The sequence below is a fragment of the Aythya ferina genome (assembly GCF_964211825.1).
Source record: "Aythya ferina genome assembly, chromosome: 4".
Lineage (NCBI taxonomy): Eukaryota > Metazoa > Chordata > Aves > Anseriformes > Anatidae > Aythya > Aythya ferina.
Window position 1 is genome coordinate 68,127,066 of NC_140300.1, and position 27,170 is coordinate 68,154,235.

At 40.8% G+C, this 27,170-nt stretch overlaps 1 protein-coding gene across 17 annotated transcripts in view; it reads left to right on the forward strand.

The window, feature by feature from the left end:
* BMPR1B (bone morphogenetic protein receptor type 1B) overlaps positions 1–27,170 on the forward strand; it is a 260,808-nt gene that overhangs the window by 160,954 nt on the left and 72,684 nt on the right. Inside the window, exon 1 of one of the 17 annotated variants that reach the window (XM_084516970.1) lies at positions 22,993–23,084. The exons of the other annotated variants lie outside the window; for them this stretch is intronic. The gene's annotated coding sequence lies outside the window, so the exon portion shown is untranslated. Of the gene's footprint in view, positions 1–22,992; positions 23,085–27,170 lie in introns of those variants that run through there. 17 annotated transcript variants of the gene reach the window in all.

Below are 27,170 nucleotides of genomic sequence, written 5' to 3' on the forward strand. Positions count from 1 at the left end.
AGAAAATATCATTACATAGCATCTGCCCTACAAAGGTTAGAAAAAATACAGAAGCACCATGTATGAAATACTGGATAATTCTTTATGATGCAGATGCAATGTAGATCTAGAGGAGGCAGAGTTTTTAATCTAGTTGAAGGAGGAAGTTCTACCAAAAGTGCTGTGGGATTTATAGCAGGAATGGTCAAATGACAGCAGCTCTTCCCTTTCTGGGATCACAGCAGCGGGTCACAGAATCACACAGAGTTTGAGGTTGGAAGGGACCTCCAGAGATCATCTAGTCAAACCCCCCTGCTCAAGCAGGATCACCTAGAGCATGTTACACAAGATAACATCAAGGTGGGTTTTGAATATTTCCAAAGAAGAAGACTCCACAACCTCTCTGGGCAGCCTGTTGCAGTGCTCTGTCACCCAAACCCTAAAGAAGTTCTTCATATGGCAATGAAACTGCCTGACATTCAATTTATACCCATTACCCCTTGTCCTCTCACCGGCCACCAATGAGAATAATTTGGCCCCATCGTCTTTACGTTATCCCCTCAGCTATTTGTAGAGGTTGATAATACCCTCTCTCAATCTCCTCTTTTTTAGGCTAAACAGGCCCAGCTCACTTAGTCTTTCCTCAAAGGACAGATACTCCAGTCCTTTAATCACTTTCATGACTCTACCCTGGACCCTCTCTAGAAGTTCTGTGTCCCTCCTGCACTGGGGAGCCCAGAACCGCATACAGTACTCCAAATGAGGCCTCACCAGGGCTGAGCAGAGGGGGAGGATCACCTCTCTCAGCCTGCTGTCCACACTCCTCCTGATGCAGGCTAGGTCGTGCAAGCACTAAGGCAGGCTCCCCTTATACAGGTACCTGCAGGGCCTTTGGTAACACTTACTGTAGATCAAAATCAGAACTGTTTGAATTGCTATGTTGGACTCTGGATTCCCTGGTAAAGTAGATTTGCAGTTTGTTTCTACTCCCAAGCCTTCCTGTTTACCCTCTGTGTAAGCTGGAGGCCCTACTCAAGGTCTTGAAAGAGGAGAAATTTTTCTTCCTCTTATACGTGGGGAGAGAAAAGAGACCAAGTACATATGAGGGTGGCCTACTTTCTAGTAAACTAAACTGTTTACTAATTTCTGTCAATAACTGGAATTCTAGCCATAGACTTGCTGTCTCAAACTCCCTGGTATGGGATGGGAAATGATCGGCATTTTCTCGAGGTACCTCAATTGCAGTCAAAATTCCATCTTTCTCATTGAGGAGCTTGTTCAAACTTAAATGATAGAAATACTACTCTGAATTTTGTAACATAATTTGAAAACTACACTGGTGACTTTAGGAGGACCAGAAGCGGTCAACCCTCACAAGACCACATGAAACATGCAGAAGTCCCTCATGCGTTTTCAGCGTGCTGCTTTTGGTGCAGCAGAAAGCTCAAGGCTGTGCCTGAGGCTGTGGGACTAGAGCTGAAAGAGTTAATTTTCAAGTTCACCATGAGCTGTGTTTACTGATCCTTTCCTATTCCTTTGTGATAATTGGCACCTCAGATTCTCTACTAATTAATTGGGCTGCAAGGGGCAGGTGGCGCCATTCTATTTTGATAATCCCTGTCAGCAATGTCTGTACAATCTCTTTGTTTAATTAAAATGAATTTGTAATAGGGGTGCATGAACTTGCAACAGTTTTTTTTGTTGTTTTTTTTTTTTTTTTTTTTTCTTCCTTTCTCTCCCTCCTCTTGCTTTGCTTTGCTCCAGTGGGAGCTCGCTGCTGGGGGACAGCTCTGTGCTTGTAGCACCACTGCATTCCTCTTGCTGTTGTCACTCTCAGGTTTCTTTGGAAATGCCTTACCTTGCTACACTTCCCAAGTTATAAGAAATTTATATTGAAACTTTTATTTTTTTCTCTCTTTTTAAGCAAGGAACGTATCTGTGAAGAAATTTCAAAATGGTTTCCTACTTTTACATTAAAAATATGTATATATAAATCAGAAGGCATTGAATATTAAAATGATTTTGCTCCAAACCAAAATATTTAACCATTGAAACATTCGTGTTTTATAGACTCATTGTTCATGTATCTTTATGGCCCTGACAAAAACGTAGAGCAAGCAAATAAAAAACAATGCCACGAGCTTTGCCTATCTTAACTTGCGTCAGTTTGGGCAATATGAACAAGGGTCAACTGTTTTTAGCAATTGCTCGCTGAAGACAGATTTCAAAATGGAGAACTGAAAGTTTAAATTTGTGCTAAGACACACACCATTTCAGTGTGTATCTTGTTATGATTTTTAAAATTTGCTCATGCCAGCTGCCAATGCAAAAGCGGTTTGGAAACTTCACCCTTGAGAAGGCTGCCTGGGTTTGAAGGTCCCCTCCTCTTCTGAGGGCTTCCCTGTTGTTTTGTCTAGCTAATCTTCATGTTCCTGAGCAGAGGACAGACAGTTGCAGGAGTCAGAACAAAACATAGGATTTGTTTTACAAATACTTTAAAGCGATAGGAAGGTGAAGGATAGATGATGCAGGCTGCCTTTCCTGTTTGTTCTGTGCTTGTGCAGGAGGAATGCTGGAGCCTTGCAGAAACGAGAATCCTGATTTTGGCCAGAGTTTGATTGCTGAGAGATCAGTAAAGTGTTCTGTCAACCTTGCATAGTAATGTGAAAGTGCACATGTCCCTGGAATCTAAAAGAAAAACTGGTGCTGCCTTGTAGCTGAATTACATTGCTGTCCCCTCTCTGTTTTAGAGGGAGCAGGTCAGGAGCTGGTGGTGTTTACTCACTGCTTCTTCATGCTTGTTTGAATAGGGTGTGAGGAAGATCACTTTTTCGATGGCTTTTGTCTCAGCATTTCCTTATTACTCTAGGACTCTTGTAACAGGTACTTTTGTTGGTACACATGCTACATTCACTTGTGTTTTGTGTTGAATCCATGTGTCCAGCTCATTTTCCTGTGGTGTGTTTGCCAGTGATAGGGATAGCTGGGAATATCCCTGCTGCATACGTGCAGAATTTAGGAGTTGCATTATGCCAGCCAGCACCATGATTCCGGATGTTTTTTGTGCCTTTTTTCCTAAACGTTTATTTCCTGGAGGGTCTTCCTGAGGTCCATCCTCCCTCCTGTTGGAGGCAGCTGGTGGCTCAGTGTGAGCAGGTCAAGTCAAACAAGACTCCCAGCATCTCTCAGTGGTCATACTATGTAAGGCAGCTCATATGCAAGAGATGAGGTCCTAAAGTTAGAGTGAAAAAATGTTTTAGGAAGTCTCAATTGTAATAAATAAATAAATAAATTGTAGTGAATTAACTTTTTCAATAGGGGATAGAAGGATAAGCAGGCAGTTTTGTCAGCATTCCCCTGCAGTGTTCTGAATGGCAGCACAGAGCTGCCAGCTTTTGTAATCTCATCAACAGCTTCCCAATAACTGCTCTCTGTCTGATATCCCGAGTGTCCACAGTCAAATGATCAAATGAAAATTTATGCGCTCATGCAAAACAAAAGAAAACTAGGTTTTCAGTTCTCATGATGTCAGGGAGAAGTTTGAAAACATAATTGCCAAAGGCTTGAAGCCTAGTGTGGGGAAAAAAAGGCTTTTACTATTAAATGAAAATATAACATGAACACATGGAAGGATAGCAGTATGCTTTTACCTCTTGAAAATCCCAATCTGCAAAGGTTTAGACACTTTTCCAAATGTGTAGACATTAGTGTGTAGCAATGTGGATCTTATTTCTACCCTCATAAGCTGTCTTGCTGCTATTTACCCTCTTGCCAAAAGGGCACAGTGTAATGCCTGCTTGGCATGGGAGAGTTTCAGTTCTCTTTCCTGGCATTTGATGAGCTTCACACTCAAAATAACTTTGGCAACAAAGTAAAAAAGAATCCCTGCATTTTTCTGGAACTGGAGATGCACCCACAGATTTGCCTGTGTCACAGAAATTGTTGTGTTTTTCCCACTGTAAAAATGTAAACGTGATACAAGTGTTTAGAGAGTTTTAAAATGGGAAAAAATCTCATTGCACAGTGGCAAAAAACAAAACAAAACAAAATCCTGAAGAGCGCAGAAGGTCCAAACTTATTTTTTCTCCAAGTTGTCTCTGAGTGTAACAGTTAGTCTTCAACTCAACAGCATCTGGCCCTCACAGATGGTGTCTACCCAAGTGCAGTTAGGTAGCAAGGTCTGATAGACTCAGTAGTAGGCTCATCTCAGTTTTGCTCATGTCAGAAAGCAGTTTAGAAATAAACATTTTGACAACATCTCTGGTTTGCACTTGGGCCACACAGTGCCCTTTGGTACCAGCTTTACCACTCGTCTTGTGAAATGTTAGCAAGAGCAGAACACCAACTCAGTTGCAAAGTGTATCTTGCGGAATTTGAAAAAAATGTATGATTGCTGGAAACTGAATAAAAATTACTTGTGGTGCCATGTGTGTAAAGGATTAAATGCCTTCTGGGAACAAGGAATTCTTTATTGGAAACATGATTCTGTCCAAGTGCAGATGCCTTGAAATGGTAAATCCATTTTTGTGGTTTTTACATACTTACTAGAAAGAAGCCAGCTTTGCTGACGTGAAAGCAAGGAGTTAATGCTTTCAAATGGTTCCATTTAACTGCACTTTTTTCTTCCTTGTAGATCGTGAACAATTCTTTTTAAGTTGAGGCTGGTGACGTACAAACTTTTATCAGGAGTAATTCCCACCTCACGATGTGTGAATATTAAGGAAATTCTGTTCTTCCCCTGGCCCCAGAAATTTAGCATTTCAGAGTGAAAATTATACCAGCTACACACTATATAGAACACCTATACTTGAGCAAGTAATGGGTGGGATAAATAAGACTGAACACCAGGAAAGACCCATATGGTTGTGTGGTGAAGGCACAGAAGAGGACGCACAAAAAGTTCAACAAATCAGTTGAGAACAATAGAAGGTCTCTTTTTACACACAAAGCAATTTGTCAAAGCCAGCGACCCCAACTGATGGGCATTAAGTAGCCAGTAAATGTGACATCTATTGTAGGTTATTAGTTAATGATCTATGATTAACTTTGTAGGTTATTACTTTAGTTCATTTTGTCCCTACTTTACAAGTAGTAGAATTATGACATGGCAAAAACTGGTATTTGGAAAGAGCCAATATAGTTGCAAAGTAGAAACTCTCCTGTTGGCAAGAAAAAAGTATTTTGAAATGATATTTTGATGAATCATTTTTGGGCAGCTGTTGCAGAGACTTGTACTGTAGAAACTACTTTCCTTCCTTGCAAGATCTCTGACCAGTTGAATGCTAATATATTCCCTTATATGTAGTGTCTGATGCCGAATTCTGTGAGCTATATGTTCAGCCAAGGCTGGTATTTCATGTGTATTTCCTACTTGGCTGTCTATTTGCCTGGAGTTGATTCAAGATAGGTCTTATTTGTGAAAGTCTCATGCCTTTTTTGTTCTGTGAGCATATTGAACTTAATCCCTGGTTCTACTGGCTATTGACTTTTATTTGTTTGTTGTCTTTTTTAAGGTCTGAGTCCCCTAAGCACTCTCTAGAGAGTGAAGCTATTCAGGGTCTTCTAGGAAAGTTCCCTTAAATGTATCGTTTCAGTAAAAATTTATTGGGAAATAAATAAATGAAAGATCTGAGTCTTAAGGTAACAGCCTTATGGGTGCATTTATCAAGAATTCAGATCAAGACTAAAAAGATATTGAAAAGATCAAGATACTGAATCATGCAACATAAAAAATTTTGAACAAGTATCACATGTTTTAGGTTTGCTTGGGTCATGGAAGAGATTTTTAGTCTAAGTTTTATATATATATATATATTTTTTTTTTCTAGGAGTTTTTTAGCATACCCTTTTTACTCCTACAAGCTGTCAGCAGCAGGATGTAACCTGGAAACTGAATAGCATTTGTTGTAGTAAAATTTTTAAACACTATGGTGACTGTGCTTTTATACTTTGACTGTATTTTTAAATAGCGCTTTTTAAATGATAAACAGTTGCCTCTTAGGGAAACATGAAAATAACATCTTGATTTGGTAACAGTTCTGAGAAATAACACTTCTTCAGTGTGTCTGGATTTAACAAGTTGAATAAATAAATTAAAAGAAAAAAAAAGGCAATATTAGTTCTGGGAGCCTAGCACAGATGTGACTCTTATTGTAGAATTATTGTCGTCAATACTTAGCAGAAAATCGGGGTTGCAGCCACTCTGGCAGCTGAGAGCGACCACACTTGGCCAGTTGATGTCTTGCCTTTCTCACCCCCACACTGCTGCATGGCCTCTTATGGCCTTTCTCATGCTCTTTAATTGTGTGTGTTGCTCTTCCCTGGCCTGCTCTTTTGCTTCCTTTGAGATAGCTTGCTAGTAGTCTCTAGCTTTGAGACCGTATTTGCATCACGCATAAAGTACCATCACAGTCAATGTATGTTCTGAGTCATTGGGGCACTTCAATCCTGAAAGCAGAGTATTTTCATTGCAATAGTGGCTTCTTGGTTATCAGACAAGCTCTATTTGCAATATTTTTCAATCTATATTTATCTATATATATATATGTATATACACATGTATGTTTTAAGATATATTTGCACATCATCGAGAACACTTAGGGCAGCATTTGTAGTGTTTAAAGAATTATCAAAAAAAAAAAAAAAACAGTAATCCTCTATTAATTTGTGATTAGGGTATTCAAATAACTACGTTTCCTTATGTCAGTTTTCAGACTTGTATTATAAACTTGTGCAAGCTTGTAGGTGTGAAGGAAGCAAGTGGTACTGTTTTCTGTATATTAGGCTGTATCCTACCAGGGTAAGAGGGCTTTTCACCTAAGATGAAGAATAAAAACATCATTCAGTTCCCCCATTAGAAAGTTGTTTGTGGGTATGGTTAAGTAGCTCTTAGGAACAAGAAAGAAAAATTGGGTCTAAACTGTTCATGTCATGTTACTTCAGCCACTGAATAGGGTTGTGGTTACTGCCCCATCTATCTGGGAAAAATCCCTTGCAGAGGTTTTGAAGAGATTGTAATCAGTTGGTAAGGCGATATGTTGAAAGGAGTACCAAAACCACTCTCAGAAATCTGAAGCACTAAAGAGAAGCAAGCAGTGGAGACAGAAACTGCAGACATTGCAGCTCCTGTATTGATTTGTTTTTCCTGGAATTACAAATCCATTCTTCACTTAAAATTTGTGATCAGCAGGGGCTGGATCATCTGCTTTGCGATCTAGCCCCCACTTCTTCTCCCAAGGACCACATGCATGTAGGCAGGGAAGGTCCTTTCCTTGCCACCCGCTCTTGTGGGGGCTCTCAGAGAGCTGTGTATCTGTCATGTTGTGATACACAGACTTCCCCTGTCTATTGAAGATCTACTTGCACGGATACATGCCTTTTGGGTGTCTCAGCATGAAGGCAAGTCCTGTTGTGACCAAAAATAAGCTATCATCTCTGCTATCTTCCAGCATGATTGAACTGGGAAGCACTTTTCCCAGTCCAGGATCTCTGTGGACTCAGGAAGTAAGGAGATTTTCATTATATGCCATAGCATATGCCAAGTGAACGCCTGGATTTATAGATGAGCAGATCAGATCCCAGCACATGCCTATGGAGATTTGTTGATCCTCAGTGATCAATATATAACCTGAGCTCCAAATCAGAAAGACCTGTTAACTGCAGTAGTTTGCTCATTTAATGATAAACGTCAGAAAGAACATTAGTAATAAAATAATAGACAACATCTCTAGTTTATATATGGCACCAACTAGTGCCCCTAAGCTACGCTTGAAATTCTTATCATAGATAATGCTGAGCTCCCTCACGGTGCTGATTTCTGGGCTGATACAGTGGTAAAGTAGGATGCTGACAGATGTTTGGTCATTACTGCTTATCTGCTGCTGATTGCTGCCTTTCTCCCAAGGAGAGGTGGCAAGACCAATGAGTGTTTCTTGTCTGCTTTGGCGTGTGCTCAGGTATCTTGCCTTAAGCTGCTGCTGTTTAAGGTAAGCCCAGGTGACTTGTCTGAGAAATAGACAGAGTGAGGTGTGTGAGCCCTCTTCCCCTCCATCTGGTGTTCTGTGAGAAGTGATAATGTTTCAATAGGGAGGTGCTGACTTTCTGTACTACTTCCAGAAATAGCAAAACCCACCTCAAAGGAGGATCTCTGCCATGTTCTGGATCAAGGAGATAGGAAGGGGCATTGTCATTACCTTGACTTACAGTGTGTACCTTCAAAAAATCTGTTGACTTAATCATATCTTCCTAGTTTTTCTTTAAAGTCATCCTTAGGGTTATTGAATCTTGGAGTCAAGGGAGTATATAAAGTGTTTTCAATTTGCTAATTTTCGCAGCAGAATCTACCAACTGTATGGATTTGTGTAGTAGCCCCTTCTATTGTTCATGCTGCAGCTCTGCACAGAAGTAACACAGCAGCATCTTTGCAATTAGGAAAATAAGTAGCGGAGTTAAAGAAACAGAACCAATGCTTTGAAAATATTCCCTGGATTTCAAATAGAGGATGTTTCTTTAACACAGATCTGATTTTGGAGCTGGGAACAGGGAGTATATTTAAAGAGATGCCAGAAATATCTATTTATGTGAGGCTGTGTGGTACAGTGGCTAGTGTTTGCAAGAAAAAAATGTAAACATCTTAAAGATAAAATATTATGTGCTTCCTTAAAAAGCAAAGGGTATGTAATTTGTAATGTTGTGTGCTTAAATTAACGGAGGTACGAATACACTGCTAATTAGTGTGACAATTCAGTGGAACTGCACGTCCTTATGAACAGCTCATGTTTCGTTCAGTTCTACTGTGTGGTTCCACAGGATGATGTGGAAAATAATAAACACATTAACATAGCAGAGAGAAACAGTTAAAAAAAAAAAAAAAATCAAAAAAAACACGTTGGACTATTTCCTAAGTAGTTCTTAAACACACTGTCTCAGGCTGTAACACTTGCTCAGAATTGCTTTTGGAAGTTTCTTGCTTTAAGGTTAGGGGCATTATGTTCATGTATTGTGTAGACTGCCTGCATGAGTTGCTGCAAAGTTCATTATACTGCTAAGGCTGTCAGTGGTATTTATGGATATTCATGTGCAGTGAACCTTTGAACCTGAGCTGGTCATCTGAGCGTTGCTTGTAGTTAGAGTTGTGTTTATGCTTAACATTGGTAGCAGTATTTAATTGCTCCCTAGGAAAAATAATTGCAATTTAAACTCAGTCATATAATAGACATAGGGATTGTGAAAATGTCAAACGAACAGGAAGGATTGTCCTTCTTACATGAGTATTAATTATTATACTTTTGTTTTTAGACTCACGTTTCCATGAAATGTTTGGCTGAGTTTGGGAACGAGTGTGGAACAAGTATTTAATTCAAACTTTGCCATGTTCCCTCATTAAAATCAGTAATGGCAAAAATCATGCTATGGAATTAATCCTATTTCAGAAATATTTTCCAGGCTTTTTTTTTTTTTTTTTTTTTTTTTTCATGTCAGCTGCAAACGGGAGAATGGGTGATGGTGCCATTTTGCAATAGGGAGGAATGGAGAACTCGCCTTATACTCATCTGAAGAATTTCTAATTCAAAGTATTGCAGTGTTATCCCTGCTAAAGTTTCAGTTCTCATAGTATAATATCAGATGAGAAAATCCTGCATAATGTATGGTATGGCAGCAGAACTGTTACAGTTCTGCGCCTCGTCGTATACGTGTCTTTGGGGCTGCATTTTAGAGCCCTTCTGCCAGTGTAAAGAGAGTTTATATTTCTGTAACTCTAGTGGGGATTCCTTTGGCTTGACACAATCCCGGGAATGTCTTTCAAACCATGTACATACACAGAACAGATGGCTTTCATGGGAAGCAGGAACTACTGTTCAACATGTCATTTTTTTATTTTATTTTATTATTTTTTTTTTGCATTTCTTGGTAGCTTTCTAACTTGAAATAATCCTTGCACAGATACTATATAATGGGAACAATATCTTGATTCTCTCTTTCCCATCCCCCTATTTTTCTTTTGCTAACAAATTTGAGAAAAAAAAGCTTTTTTCACATTCTGAGGGTAGGGTTATTTCAAGCTTTACATTCAGTGACTGCTATGAATTTAGCATTCAGAATGAATTCTGAATTACTGAAACTAAGCATTAGTGGGGAATCGGACAATACAGCGTACTGTTCCCTTCCAGGCACCAATGCTATCTATCCAAAGCTCAGAAATGTGGTTATTGACAGACACTTAACTGTATATGAAAAATCCTCTTAGAATGTAATTCATTTTGCTTGCAATTTGATTATATGCTATCATTTTGTAATATCGTATGACATCAGTGTGTGATATGTTGTGACAGAACATCATAGGAGTGCATAACAAGGTAATTGAAGATCACATTTTATCTTTTAAGAATGACTCTCCTACTTTTCACACTCTTGCAGTTTAAAGAACTGTGACTATAAATGGATATTTAAATAATACACAGGTTGCTCCATGCAAGCATTGACTCATTAAATGTCTCTTTTCTTATAGCCATGCCTTTGATAAGTCCTGCGGTCCTGCAGCAAATTAGCCTTTTTTGGTCACAGAATAGCAGTATGTCCAAGTATATCTGCTTCTCTTGTGTTACCCACTCCTCCACACCCTTGGCAATCTTGCAGTCGGTTTCTTATAGATTTTGTTGATATTTCCATATCTTGATAAAAAGATAGGAACAAGGCGCCAGATAAAGGGCAACGACGCAACTTCAACTTTAAAAATTTGGTTTGTGGATTTCTTTGTAATAAAATCAGGATTTGACCTTGAAAGTGTTTCCTAGTTACTACAAAGACAAAGAACAGAAGCTGTAAGTTAATATTCAGCTGCCTGTACAACAATGAATTACAACCCAACATTAGAGAGAAAAAAAAACATAAAATAAAAAGAGTAGTCTATTGTAATTCTTTTATTGAAATTGTATCATTGTGGAATTGTTACTTGGATACCACTCATATTCTTATGGAAATGTGTTTCCTTTTATTAGCGGGTTGATTTATTTGATGATATTACAGAAATGTAGGTTAATTTTCATCTACTAACCCAGTGTCATGTTGATACTATCCAGCTACATGTTTTCAATACGCATGTGGCTTCTAGTGTCTACTTCTTATTTTCCATCTGAGCATTTGCAGGTGCTGAGGTTAATGTATTATCTACAGGCAGAGAACTAAATTAGCACATTTTAAGGAAGGTACCTACATAGAACATACAAAAAATATAGATGAACCAAAAATAATGAAAAACGTGGCAGAAGTGAATTTAGATGCAAGAGGTACTTACGCTGTTCACCTGAGTGAATGTAATAGGAGATGAGAGAATAAAATGTGACATCTTTCTGAATCACATCCCTTCAAGTTAAGGGGGAATGTTTCAAGAAAGAAAGCAGCATTTCTGGGTTCATGTTTTGGTTGTGTTTGATCTCATGTTTCCCATCAGCTTCTGGCTTTTCTTTGAGACTTTGAGAATTATCACAGTCATGATGGCTTTAGGTTGGTGAGAGACAGTGAAGGTACCAGACTTGCCTCAGCACGTGAAGTGACTGTACAGATGTTGCTGGATCATCCCAGCCAAAGAAAAAGTGCACGTGCCACACTTCAGCCTCTGCCTTGCAAAGGTGGATGGAGTTGCACTGGAGGCAGGAAAAAATCATTGCAATTTCTGTTAGGTTTGGGACTTTACGGTGGAAGTCTAATGAGTTCCCAAGAGCCTCCTCTAATACTCTGCCGAGTGGCTTGTGCCAGTCTAATGTGATTTCATGGCATAAGCATGTCCGTATGTTCTTGGTGTAAGGCACACGCTGCTTTTCGGAGACTGGGCAAAACTCCTTTTGTGGTGTCGGAGTTGCCAAGGGTCAAGCAATTATTATGGGCAGCCCTTTCAGTTATGACTGAGGTCAGGTCAGCATCTTATGACTTGGGTGATAATTGTGGTGCTAGTCTCTCTTGACTGAAACGAGCACTTATTTTGTTTGCAACGAGTGCGTGGGAGCTCAAGACGTCGATTTGCAATCTTCAGGTTAAGAGCATGCAAGAACTAAAACTATGTTGCTGCCCCATCCGATGAGGCTTATACAACTAATTGTATTTCATGGCATTTTAGGGAAGTGTACTATTTCTCCAGCCTGCAGGCCAGAGCAGTGTACTGGTGCCCTGCAGCAGAGCAGCTGGTGGAAAGAGATAGAGATTTGCATAGTGTGGAGATTTGTAACCAAGTCCGTCTTAAATGTGGTGCTCCAGCAATGCAAAAAGTCTTATCGAGGAGGTCCCAGACATGAGACCTATTCTGAACAGGGAGCACATTGGTATTTGTTCCCCTCCATACTGAGATGTAGAGGCATCTTTCATTTTATGGGATTAGAAAATGTGAGCTTCAGTAGGAACTTAGGCTGCAAAACAGCCTGTGTTGTGTGCTCTGAAGGGCACATGTTTGAAAGACAAATTCTGCACAGCCCTTAAAAACTGCCTTTAATGCCTATTCGAAGTGCAAACAGGGCAATCATCAAAAGGGACACATATATTTATAGGCTAAATAAGACAACCAGCGCTTTGATCCTGCAAAATCCTAGCATAATGCTTTGCCGTGGGACCTTGTTCCTTCTGACAGCATGTCCTCAGTCCTGGGTCTTTCTACCACGACTGCCAGCAGGAGCATGGGTTACTGCTGCTGTTGGTGGGGAACGTGCCCGCTGAGATCCCGGTTTGTGCTTACCAGCTAATTTTATACAGGCCACCCTAGAGCTGCTGGAGATGAATAAATCACTGCAGAGCTGTCCTGGATTTAAGCCACTGAAAAGCCCCTGAAAATGTTTGTTATCCAGATACCTGAGCTGGCCAGCCCCTTCTCCTATTTGCAGACTTTAAACTGTCTTGGATGTTTTGCATTGCTCCTTTTGGATGAGTTTAGGCAGGCAAGCTGAAAAAGTATTTTTTGGCTGTTGGAACGGGAAATGTGCATTTGCCATTTAAGTGCATGTAAATAGGGACAAATCCTATTAAACTGTAAATGATGAGACTATGTACAGTGAAAGAAAACCTGACCATTCGGATAGAAGTACTTGGTGCTGTAACTTATTTTATTTTTATTTGTAATAAAGCCTAAAAATCATTCCTGTTTCCCTGTAGAGCAATTTAAGACATCCCAACTTTTCCTACTGCCGCTCTTATTGTGTCACTGAAATCTGCTCACCACCAGGACTTCTGGGCCCAGAGCTCTCCTCAATGGAGATCCCTCTCCTTGAGGGACCTCAGTAATCCCTCAGTTGTTTCAGGACACCCATAGCATGGTTTGGAAGATCTAATAAGAGGCGTATCTATAAATAGCCACTGTTGTTTCACTCTGTTCCTTTTGGGGAGGCTCTTCTCCCCATCTGGTGAATGGCTGAGATGGATGAGTGCATGCAGGGAGAGAGATTTTGAGAGATTTTTCTTCATTTAAACAAATATATCTGTAGGTAAATGAATACATTTAGCATGTAATTCATTTCACACGCAGGAGATATTAAGGATTATATTGTAAATGCTGTGGGTTTTTTTTGTTGTTTGTTTGTTTTTGTTTTTAATAGCTGCAGAGACAGACAGCAAAGAGAGCTGCTGCATCTCTGTATTTGCTCCAGCTTTGAGCAACGCTTTGGTTCTGCTGCACTTTCAGGTTGATGAGGTTTGCTCTTTGAGGAGGGGTTTGGGTGCCTTTTTTTTTTTTTTTTTTTTTTTTTTAACGAGATGGTTTAAACAGCCAATCCTCGCTACACTCACCCGGGCTAAGGAAATCCTGTATGAACTGGAAAGTGTTAGAAAGGATTTAACGAGATTATCATGAACTGTTACTTCACAAAAAATCCTAAACCCCCGAGCAGCTGTGCTGTGTAACTGGGGACAGGTGAAGGAATTTGAAGAACTAAAGAAGCTGTCTACTTATTTAAAGAGGCAGAGCCAAGTTTCCTTATATTTAGTATTCATGTTAGCTAAGAAAACTCAAGCCAGCAAACAAAACCTTCCTCTGAGAGGGGGGCTACTGTTGAAATAAATTATCTTAAAGTGTATAATTATTTTTTGTACTATTACAGAATCGATACTGAAATTACTACTTGAAAATTCACTAGCCCAGTGTAGCGTAAATGTTTCTCCTTGCCTTCAAGTTCAACAGGGCAGTCAGATGTGATTCAGAGATGTCATACTGTGTCCATGTCTTGTTAGAGATTGCTTTGAGGTTTTGATGTGTCTTCTGTTGTAACACACAACATTTAGTAGCAATGGAGTGAAAAAGGCTTTTTTTTTTTTCTTTTTTTTTTTTTTTTTTCTTTTTCCTGTTATTCCATAATGTGCTTGTGGTAAACCTGCAAGTACAGATGAGAATGTTTCAATGACAAGTACTGCTTGTGCTCTTTGCAGAGTTGAAGCCACAAAATGCAATTACTGTCTGTGCGTTCGGTGACTTCTGTAGTCTTCATGCACCTGTCATTGAAGGAAAGTTATAAATAGTGGGTGTGTGTTATGGCGTTAATCTCCTAGGAGGCCTGGGTACCGAAGAGCAGTGTGGTTCCTCATGGTGATCTGCTGTGAGGTCCAAGCTAGAGCAGTGTGATTGCAAACAGACTGACAGGTTTCTTTGCTCAGTTAAGAGAAAAAAAAAAAAAAGAAAAAAAAGAGGAAAAAAAAAAAAAGGTAGTTTGAGCTGGAAATGGTTAACCAGTAAGAGGTTTGTAAGAACAAAATCTGTTATGTGAGTATTTAGTGTTGGATTTATTTTGGCAGATACCTGTCTTGAATTTGTAGGACACTTTCCAAATCCACCAGAAATGCAGTTTTTTGGAGAAAAAAAAAAAATATATATATATATATATAAAAAAAAATTCTTTCTCCATGTTTTGTTTGGGAGAACAGTTAGGATACTGAAATGCAAACTGTGGTGAAAGGACCTTTGGAAATACGAAACTACGATACTACTAAGATACTCATAGAATCATTTAGGTTGGAAAAGACCTCTAAGATCACCTGGTCCAACTTTTAACCTAGTACTGACAAGCCCACCACTAAACCATGCTACTAAGTTCTTCATCTACACGTTTCCTGAAGACCTCCAGGGATGGTGGCTCAACCACTTCCCTGGTCAGCATGTTCCAATGCTGCACAACCCTTTCAGTGAAGAATTTTCTCCTAACATCCAACCTAAATATTGCGCCAAGAGACCCCGCTATAATTTGATGAGAACAATCCGTTTTATAAAAACATTATCTGTTATTTTTATGCATGCTTAAAACCCATTTACCTAATTTTTCTTGGTTACAGAAGTCAAAGTCTACTACAGAGTGGTTTATTGACATACATTTAAACTTGGTGTTTCATGTGCTCAAATTTCTGCATTGGCTAGCGTTACAGGCACCATGCAACATCTTCATCCATTTCTCCTAGCCAGGCCAGAGGGCTAAATTTAGGTTTCAGCTTCCCACAGGAGCCTGGCTGTTGTGACCAGGAGGACCTCTTCCTACCTTGGGTACTGTAAAGGGGTCCACAGAAGCTGCATGCACAATAGTTATATCTTTGTTAATGCATGCTCTACAAGAGAGGAAAACTAAAGCCCTGAGAAAACTATGTGGATGATTTTAAGAGAGTTATTTGAGGTGCATTAGGGTAGTTACAGACCTCTCCTCTCCGTACCCAACCATCATGCCTAACCATCATCCGCTGTTGATTTCAGCATTCTGTGCTCTTGCAGCCTTATTCTGTAGTATGTTTAGAGGGGAAGGAGAATTGGGGAGGATTTTGGAGGCATGGTGCTCTGCTGTGTTAACCAGGAAGGCAGTGATAAGCAACTTCTGGAAATCATTTTTGGATATATTAAGCTTTGGAGGAAAGAGCAACTTCAGAGAAAGACAAAGTAATTACCTAAATCCGTTTAGATCAGAAAGAATCGAGAAAAGCTGAGAGACATTTGCTGAAGTGATATGACTAGGTGGGTTAAAGTATCTTTGACAGTTGCATGTTGTCAAATATGAAATCCTGGTATACTTCCTCTGTGTTAAATTAACTCTGAGTACAAAAAATATCCTTCTTATCTTCCTGATCAAGTCAATGAAATCTTCTGCTTTGAGGTGAGAAAAGCAAACAAAGCATTCGATGCCAAACAGATAGAGCTGGCTTCTGAAAGTGGCTGTGTCGCTCAGTGCCACATCCTCTCTAGGACGTTTGTATCTGACCACTCCAGCCTATAAAAAGGTGCAGCAGGAATAGGTGAGTGACTAAAACGCTAGATGAACCATCTTCCTCAGGAGAGAGGAATTGAAAATTTGGGGGCAAACTAGAGAGGACTTCGATAAGAGGAGACAGAAGGAGGAAAATAAAATAATACATGAAAAAAAAAAAAGAGGAGGCAAATTGGATTCCTCCATTTAACCTTTTACATAATAAAAGACAGGAGACATCCCAATTAAATTAAAAAGCGATGCGTTTAAAATATAATAAAAAGCAAATTCCTTTTATTGGAGACAGGAATACGGACTAACCAAGCAGTTGGCCTGATCCAGCATGTCCGTTCAGAGACTGCTGTGGTCGATGACTTTTTGGGGATGCCTTTAACTTTTGTAGCTAGGTGAGTTTTTGTTTTGCCACTGTCTGAGACATCTGGACACTGGCCTGCTCTAGATCAGAAGCTAGATAATGGAGGTGAATGTACTGTGATGCTGTGCTCAGGTGTTCAGCTTCCAGTTTGTGAGGGCTCCCACCCAGACTTTAGGGTGCATGGGAAGGATGATAATATTTAAAAGCCAAGGTCAGGGTGAGCACCCTGGATGTAGTATATAGTGCTTGGGGTGGAGGAGGACAGACCTGTTTCCATACCTCTTGTTTTCAGGATTGTGTTTCTTAACCCAGTGTCTGTTATAAAAGTCATAAGTAAAGTAGAAACTAAATGGAATGACATTATTTGAGAAGCTTTGATTCAGATTAATTCAACATTTCTAACAAAATGCATTTCCAACAAAAATAAATAAATAAATAAATAAATAACACATTTCCAAAAAAAACCTTCCAAACATGTCTACCTACAAAACCGTAACTTTTAGGCGCAGCAAAGTGCAAAGTCTTTCTGTGCAAGTTCTCCTTGTAAGATTAGGCAGACTATGACAAAACACTATACGTACATGTTTCTAGTTTAGTCAGATGCATCCAAACTCCTTTAACTTTCATTAATAGATGCTTTCCTTTTACGATGCTGGCTCCTTATTGAAGTATAGTTGGTCGAGCAAGAAGCTTTAGTAAAGGTGAAGGTGCATTCTTCCCTTGCACATTTAGATTTTGATCCAGATTGTCTGAAAAATGTGCCTTTATTCTATAATGTGGTAATGCATTTCAAACAGAGAAATGAACTTTTAATGGGGTTGGCACTTATATGTGTATCTTTGTGTGTATGCTCATATTGCTAAAAGGAGAAAAAAACACAACAACAACAAAAATGACCTTTATTTTCATCCAAAGATTAAAAGCATATACTAAAGCTTATAGTAAAGGGCTTAAAATAATAGACTTATCTTTACCCTTCCCTCCAAAATACAAACAAAAAAACAACACCACCACATATTAGGCTGTGTAGAACCAATTACTAAGAAAGGAAGATTGTTTTTTAAAACTTTGATCCAAATGCCACTAGCCACAAACTTTATATTGAATGCTTTGCTTTAAGCCTTAGCTCAGCTTTATAGGCAGAACATGGATTGAAATCTCAGTACTTGGTTAGCATTAACCATACCATACCCTGACCCTAGTTAGCATTAACCATACCATACCCTGACCCCAATTTATGGTGAGATTGATGGTTTGGTGTTTGTATTTTAAAAAGAATGTGTTGCAACACTTGATGCACAGCCACAGCAGGTCATCATTAGGAAACACACCTCCTGAAATTGTCCAACCTACTGCTGAGAATGGCTTAAGAGGAAATTTGGAGAAGCTGGTAGTAGATTTTTTCATGCTGTCACCTTGGATATTATCCCTTCTGTTGGAAGATACTAGATCTTTTTGTGTCTGAAAACCACCTCCTTCAGAGTAAAGTACTCAAATCTCAAGAGAAAAATATTTCTCCCCTGGTTTAATCCAAAGGTCTCTTCACCTCTCTTGGCAGTGTGCTGTTCCTTCCTTTTCTCAAGGATCAGTCCCTTTTGACACATAACTGAGAAATAGTTTTAAGTTAGGAAGGGGGAAAAAAAAGGGGGGGGGGGGGGGAGACTTTGGATAAGCCACAGAGCTTTCCCATGATGAGATACATTATACCACGAACATCGAGATCTCTTAACCTGCACTCCATCAATGACAGCATCTAAAACTGAAAAAGAGAGAACACACTTAACTGTTCAGAGCATCCTTTTGGCTGATGGATGCATTTCCTATTTATTTCCAGCCCTTCAAAAAATGCCCGTAGTATTACTGCTGGAGTTGTCAGCTGTAGAAGAAAGTACGTTTCCATGGTGTAAGTAGGTTTCAGAGTTAACAAGCATGTACAAGCAAAGCAAATCATACCTTGTTTGAAGAGTCATTTCATGCTGTCTACAGATATGGGAAATAAATCATGTCTGAGAGAGCTAGATATGATGGGGGGGAAGGGCTATTTGTTTACATGAATGCTTACAGTCTGTTTTGTCTGTAAGGATGATACTCCCTGAGAATTTAGACTTTATAAATTAAGTTGGGCCCTGCTCTTAAGTACATTTTAGAACAGCACATGCATCATCTGCTGTGTGCTCTGATTTCTTACTGACTGCATGTCATAATTTAAAATAAACGTGTGGACTGAAACAGAAGGTTTAGCAAACTAGTTGTAATTCTCATGAAATCAGGAAAGCTTAAACAGAGGTGTCAGTCATCACAACAGATTAGGCGTTTCGGTGGTTAGCTATGCTTATAATCCATTGTAAAAAGAATAAAAAAAATGTGAAAAATATCTAAAAGTATTTGCATAAAATTATGTGTGATGAACAATAGGTTCATGTATTCCTAAGGCTGAGATTTACCTTCATGTGTTTTGAAATGACTCCATTTTTAGGAATTATTTTTAAAAAATGACTTGTTTGTTTGTTTGTAAATACGTGTGGAATAAAATAGATTTATTTTATTTATTTATTTTTTTTTTAATGAGCTGGCAGGCCCTTTGTTTACCTTCCCTCCTCCCTACCACCTCGTCTCCCCCCACCAAATTTCTTAAAGACGAATTGTTGTCCATGGTAACTGCAGAGAATTTGTTGAAAAGCACACTTTTAGAAGACAATGGACCCCAAATATACTGTGGCACAGCTTTAAACTTTATTAAGTCTGTCTTGGACTACTCTCTCCTCTCCCAAGCTAAATGGAAGAAAAGTTTGGCAGCCTCCACGCTGTGAGCGTGATTGATGCCCAGAACATCTGAGGGACTTTTGTGTCCAGCGTGCTCTCCATGAGTGCATAATGTGTGAATACTCAAATAAGGTCAGCCCTTATCACATGTAATCTAGGCCTGAAAGCAGATCAACAGTGACAGTCATACCCCATAAGTGAGAACACAAATCAACCTTGCATGCTTTGGACAAGCTATGGGATTTTCTCCCTTCTTGCTCCCATTTTACCCTTTCCAAACTGGGGGGAGGTGACAGAGCAGAGGGCAAACTTTGGCAGATCTCTGCAAAACAAAACAAAACAACATTACCACCAAAAAAAAAAAAAAAAAGAAAAAAAAAAGTAACCAGGAGAAAAAACGTGCCTGGAATACTACAGGGCTCCTTCAGCCACACCACAGGGGGATTGGGGCTGTTTGCAAGGCGATGGTGTCCCCGTGCACTGGGGCTGTTGCTGCCCAGCATCGTGGAGCGCCCTGCAAGTGGAATGGGAGGGAAGAAATTTGTGCAAAAGATGTTCAACTCGCTTCTCCAGCATCTTTTTAAGAGTCTTTTCAGAGATTTCTAAGCATGTCAGGGCTTTTGTTGTCTGCCTACCCCTGGGTTTGAATGCCCCAATTTTTCAAAGTAGAGTGAAAGCATCTTTTTGTTCTTTTTGAGTTTGTGCTCTGTGAATAGGGATGCTATGTTTCAGCACAAAGCAAGTGAAAATATTAGCGAATAGTGTCTTAAAGAACTTGTTTCTGCCAGCTTTTGTGAAGAAAGCATCAGTAAGCAGGTTTCATATGAAGGGAGAGCCTTCCATTTGCGGCTATTACTTACTGTAGTTTAAATGCTGGATTGTTGTCTGAACTGGGGGGGGAGGGAAGCAACAGCAGTGAAATGTTGTTAATTTAGACTTTATTTGTGCTTTGGCTTAGAGAAGTATTTTAATGGGCAAAGAGCTTTTGCAGAACACAGAATATATTAAAAAAATAGCATAATTAGCAGGAAGAAATCAAAGATACAGTTACATCATTGATGACATTAACAACTATGGAAACAATGATGTCACCCCCTATGATGTGGGAATATCTTTTCCACATTTATGATATCTTGAAATTTTTCCTTCCAGTTTTGGAAATACAACATCCCTATCAGTACAAAAATTTGCAGTACTTTTGCTTGTATCCTATGCAAAGAATACATGTTATAATGCTGAATTATTTCCCAGGACTGAGGGGAAGCTCCATGAACACTAACAGCCCATCTAAAAGTCTTGTAATTATAACACATTATTGCTTGCCTCATTTATTTATTCATATTGCTTTGTGCTCTAATATTAACAGGATTGCTCTGCCCCTTGTTATAAATGTACAATAAAAAACATCGCTTAGTTGCAGCTCACACCTTGAGCTCTGAAGGCATCAAAAGAACATGAGCAAAATGTCTCTCTGCAATCCATCTCTTTCCTTTGCTTCCCATAACTGAGGTACCACATCTTTGCTCAGCTGAGTGGGGCAGTATTATACATGTTAAGGTCAGAAACACTCGAGTTTTGGCTGGGAGGGAAACCTCATGTGTCCTCCCATCCATGACTACTGTGCCTCAAACACACATATAATGCTTTTTCTCTCTCTTTTTTTTTTTTTCCTTAAAAGCAATCAAGACATATCTTAAAGTAATTTATTCTTTCTTTTTGACCACTGCCCCAAGGAAAAATGCAACTTGATAGCCATGTATCTTGTATGAATATGCAATGAAATGTAATTTAAGCAAATACATCATTGACTGTCTGAAAGAGTCCTCCTGCCATCAGCACCCTAACAAATATCTATTAGGCACCGCTGATTAGTGCTGAAAAAGAGCTTGATGAAAGCCAGTTGCTTCTAAGAGGTGCTCCACCTCTGTTAATTTTTGTATTCCTCCTTCCAGATCTCTGATTTCCTTCAGTGGAACAGGCTGGTTAACCATGTCCCAAGACATGTTGGCTTCAGTTTCTCAGCCATGGTTCAGCTTTCCAGATGTGTTTAAGGCTCTTTCCATCACTGCTGCACTCTTGTTACTTAGTTCTCTGGACAGATACAAACTTGGATCAAAGACTGATTTTTAAATGCTTAGGTTTGCATTAGCCTGCTTTTTTTTGTGCCATCCTAAAAGCATCCTGGTTAGATTCCCCATACTTTTAATGACAGCCTTCCAAATTCAGACATTTGCAGCTCTGAATCTATCCAGTCATTTATATTCACAACTGGGCTTTGTGGTATCTGTCCCAGGTGTAATATAATAATAATTATATGATAAAATCAAAATAATTATATTGGTGCATCTTGCAGTCTGAAAGGTTGATAATATAAGGTTGATAAGCTGAAGGAGTGGCATCCTACGCTAGGTGTATGTGGAAAGATCTGCTCTGTAGCTTTTGATGAAAGATGTATGGCATGAGACAGTTAGGGATTTTTTGTTTTTGTAATAGAATGGTGTCATCACCATTTTAAATGGTGCTATCACATGCTAAGACATTGCTCTAAGGGTTTTGTTGTGCTTACATGGGAGCTTGGGAAGGACACATCAAGCTTTCTTTTTTTGAACGCAGCATTTACATTAAATATGAACTTTAAGATAATTTTTCTGATGAAAATTGATACCAGCTGTGGAGCAAATCTGTAATAGGACTCCTATTAGAAAATAAATAGGTTAGATACTAACATGTTGACTTATTGCTACATATTCTAATGAAAACACAAGAGACAGAAAAATTATATTCCAGTAAATGATGTATTCCATTTCTGTGCATAGAGATGTACGTTTGTAAATGCCAAATGGTGTATCAATCAACCCAGCAATGAAGTTTTAAACAAGAGGATGAGGAAAGAGAAAATGAATACCCCACATCACTGGGAAGGCGAGAGTAATGCTCACCATGCTCACAACGGCTGGGCAAGGCTGATGAACACTTCGGGCAGATAACTCTTAGTTACGTAAAGTTGAGTTTTGCCTTGCTATTACTACACGTTGCACGACAAGTGACAGGCAGCTGCTGCAAGAGGTTGTTTCCATTTTGCTGAGCATCATCCAGGATGGGGATCTCCCCCAAAATTTGGCTGCCAGGCTCCCAGTAGCTACGGGAACATGGCACCAGTACCAAGCTGAGCATGCATAGTAAAAAACAAGTGAATAAATCTACTATTCTCATCCATTTAGAGCAAAAATGAGTGTTTTTATTAACAATTACTACATATCGGTATGGAGTTAATTTGCAAATGTGAAATGAGCCCTGCTCCTCCTTTTTGCTCGGTGCCAGTGTCTATCCTAGCGTGCCCGTCCGTACGCCCCGTCGTAGGTCGTAGTGCTGCGTGCAGTGTTTTGGGACATCACCTTCCTTTTGCTGGGGAGCCCGGGGCACATCCCTGTGCTGCTGCGAGCACTCGTTGCGGGGTGAGGAGCTGGGTCACGCTGCGGGCTCTTCCACAAGAAGCAAGAGTTGAGAGACTGAAAACTCAATTTTCCCAAGGCAACGCGAGGGGCGCGGGGGCTCCGGAGGCGCAGCGCGGATGGATGGCAGCGCCTGAGCGGGTCCTCGCTCCGCCGCCCGGGGCAGAGCCGCGGGGAGGCTGCCTCGCCCTCCTCCTCCTCCTCCTTCTCTCTCTCCCTCCTCCTCCTCCTCTTCCCTCCCGGCTGCCCAGAGCCCCGGCGCAGCAGCACGGTCGCGACCCCCGATCGCGACGGGGCCGGGGCTTCCCCGGCGTGAGGCTGCAGGTAGGTGCGGGGTCGGGGGGGTCCTTTGGGGCCGTGGGGGTGCAGGGAGGGGAAAGCTATGAATTGAATCTTCCCGCGGAAAGCTCGCTTACGCCTCGGAAAAGTTTCTCTCGTCACCTCTGTCAGCAGCCGGGGTTCTTTTTTTGTTCGCTCCCCTCCTGGAGGACGGGCTGTAAGACCAACAGGCGTTGTGTGCAGTGGGAAGAGCCAACTTGTTCGCGCTGCCGTCCGAGCAGGAAAGCATCATGCTAATTATGACCGAGAATGCCATATTTACCCATCGGGAAGCAAAAAAAAAAATGACTTAGCTAGTAAGAAAAGGGGGCACTTCTTAGCAGTAAACAGACGGTAATAAGGCGGGATTTTGATTGACGGCGCAATCATAGTGGCTTTATTCTGGAGATTGAACTCGTATGAACATATTTACAGCAGCCACCTTTGGAAACAAGTTCATTAGGCAACCTCCGAGATGGCATGTTTTCTGTGCTTTGCAAACTGCTGATAGAGGTGTGCTTCATTCACGTACACGTTCGTTGGGAGGAGTAAACTGCTCTTTGAAGAGACTTTTTTTTTTTTTTTTTTTGTTAAACGTAGCATCTTTCAAAAAGTCACACATAATTTAATGAGACGTTTGATGGTTTGGCTTGGATGTTTTCATCAGGAAGCAGTTAAGCTGAGTATTGCATCTGAAAAGGAAAATGTACAAGCAAGTTGTTTTTTTTTTTTGTTTTTTTTTTTTTTTCCCTTACTAATTAGTCAGCTGCATTTGCTAAACAGTTAAACTTTCCGTGACCTCACCTACGATCCTTCAGTATCCAGCATGAGCTTTGCTGGTGCTTCAGATGACTTTACTCTGGCTTCCTGATACGACGTGAACCAGCAGTGCCCCAGTGCAGCCCATCTGTCCAGCAGGCTTCCCTGTGGGAGGAAGCAGTCAGGGTGGCCGTGGGAGCAGCTGGGCTCCAGGAGCTGCTGGGAGCAGGATTCGGGGCTGCAGGAGTCTGTACTGAGCGTCAGTGGTGACATTCAGGTTCAAACCTGCCATCCTTGGTTGATTTTCAGTTCTTTAAGCACTGAGAGTGATGTTCTGTGGCTGATTCTTGACTGAGTGTCTCACCCATTTTCAGCCTCCACTCCTGAAGCTTGTGTAGGAGGCGCAGCAGTGAGCATGCTGCCCTTTTCTGCACAGCACAAGCAGATCATGCAAGCTCTCAGTGATATTTCAAACCTACTGGAAACCCCCTCCCTGCTTCTGTTCATCCTAAGTGGTACTGGCTGAGTGACCCAATTGCTGTCCCACCTGAGGGGCAGTGGATGTTCTTGCAGGGACCCCTCGCTACTCCGTCAGCACCCTCTGCTGCTGAAGCAGGGAGTGCAGCTGGGGCTGTGCACAGCTCCCCCGAAACCAGGAGCTGGCCATAAACGTTTATGAGTTTTATTAGCTTCTCCATTCCCTTTTAAAATTTTGGTGGGTAAGTGGTCTGACAGTTTTTTTCATGTCATCCCTTGACAAACAAATTATCCACACCATGCACACACATATATATGAATATATATGAAATATGTGCTCTTAAAGACACCAGGAATCTCAGTGTGATGACTGACCCTGAAGGCAATCAGATGTATTCTGACATACAAGCATCTGTGAGGGCATGGTGAAGATATGTAAAAGAAATGCAGTGGGTTGCTGGAGGATGTGCACAGAAAACTTCTCCTCCTGCCTGGAAGAAACTAAGATTTTTGCATCTCTGCTGAATTCTCAATGCACAGATCAGCATTCAATGGTTACTCCAAAAGACAAGATCCTCTATGTTATGTTTTACCAACACTGTAGCTGCAAGTGTCAGTAAGAGATTCCCAGGAGCAGGGTTTGAAATCCAGGAGCTCAGTTTGCACTGGAAACGTGCTCCTAACTTCCCATCAGTCAGAAGTCAAATCTTGACTTGATTTTTGAGCGCTTGTACAAACTTTTGCAAATGTAACTAGTGGCCTGTTCAGCATAGGGATTTTTGCCTTTCCGAGGATTGCATGCTTCTTGTTTGCCAGCATGGCTCTGCAGAGAGGGGCTGGTGCTGGGGAAACAGTGAGGTTTCCTCCTCCAGTGCTCTCACCAGCTCCATGCCCTCCTCCTAGGGGCTGGACAGGGGGTAGAGGCTGGCCACAAGTCCTCTCAGCAATGAAAGAGAGGCAAAGTGATAGCAACTGAAGCTGCGTGCTTTCAGATAATTTTAGGAGATAAAACTCTGGAAAAAATCTTGCAAAACTTTGCGCTGTTAAATGATATTGCTAATGTATTTATTTATTTTTCATTCACATGGCTGTAACACTTGGCTTTCTCCTGCCGTTTGGGTTATGGGTCAGAGTCCCATTGCTCTAGGCAGTTTCAAGGCCAATTGTTATGAAAAGCATGCTTAAAATCAAATTAAGAGGTCCTTTAAGTAATTCAGTACGTGCCTCAGGCCAAGTGCAAGGTTTTCTAAAGCAGCATTAATTCTAACTTCAATTTGCTTAGCAGATGCCTCGACTCCTTCCCTTCGAAGTTCCTGTTTCCGCACAAGGTGGTCACGGTAGGGAGATGATTAGGCTGTGGAGCCTACCTTTTGTCTGGAAATAACCCGTGGAGATGCTGGTGGTTCCGCACTGAGGGTAGAACTGCAGCTGACATTGGTATCTGCGCTGGGTGTAGGGAAACAGGGAAACCTACACATGCAGAACCCAGGGCTGAGTGCAGGATCTTGCACTGCCTGGGGGCTGGCAAGCACAGGAGGGTTGCTTGTTGGGCTGTGTCTCTGTCTGCATGCCCCAGCGCAGTGTTTGCCTTTTTCACGGTGGCCTGACATCATTTTCTTGTGTCCAGCTTGTAAACCTTGGTAATTTGCAGATCCTTTTTCAGCGGAGGGTCATTTGGCAAATTGTTTCTTTATTTGTGCCATCGCATGTGCACATGTTACGTTATACTGCCTGCATGTTATGCTACCCTGGCTGAATGGCACACCAGGTTTTTCTGCTCGCTTGTCCAGTTTCTTGAGAACTATCCTCCAGTTCTTTTTAGCCCAGCAGTAACTGAAGTTTCTGTAAGCAAACCTGCTTCCAATGCCTAAATCATTAGTGGAAACATGACGTAAGACCACCCAGGGCAACCCCCCTGCCGAAATCCACTTGATGCTTCTTTCTTCCATTTTGGTGACAAGTCACTGCCCCATCTTTGGATGGAGAGAGCTCCCTTCCCACCCAAACCTGTGACTTCATTTGTTTTACCTATGTCAGCAATTACTATTTTTTTTTATCTTCTAGTTGTTTGTTGGGTATTTTTGGCTGGATTTAATCTTTTTTTTTTTTTTTTTTTTTCCTAAACTTGAGGCCAAAGACTCATCCTACCAATGGAGGAAGGTCAGATGGAACCACAGATCTTGTATTCAGGATTGAGAAAAAGTGCTTACTAAGCTTAATGATGCGAATGGGAAGGTTGTGCTACTGAGGAAACAGGTGACGAGAGCTCCCCTTGCCAAAACAGCTTCTTAAAAAAATATTATTTATTTTTTTTTAAAGTCTCTTCTGCCCCATAATCTGAACAAAGATTATGGTCTGATCAAAAAATAAAAATAATAATCTGATCCAAAAAAAGATAGATGAAGCAGGGGAAGCTGAGTTTTCCGCAAATCACTTCCTTGTGGCATTGCATAGCTGAATCAATTCTGTATGTGGGATAATATGCAAGCCTTAAGATACTGTAAAAATGGAGCTTTACATGGGTGGAGTCCTGGTCCCCTCATTTTTCCCTTTTGGATGTACACAGGATCCTCTCCACTGTCCCATACTGTCCTTGGTGCAGACAGGCATCTTCCCAGCGGGTCACAGGCTGGTCCTAAACTGCTAAAAGGAAACCATAGGCAAACCTTTCTGAATGCAAGAGGGTAGTGTCTATGGAAAAATGGGGAGAGAAAGTTGGAGAAAACTGTGCAGGAGCCTGCTGTTTCTTAGACAAGCAGGATGATGCTTATGCCTGTAGTGCTCTCTGTTGGTGTGCTTCAGCCTCATGCGGCGCGCAGAGTGACACATCAGCCTTTACAATCAGCAGATCCAGAG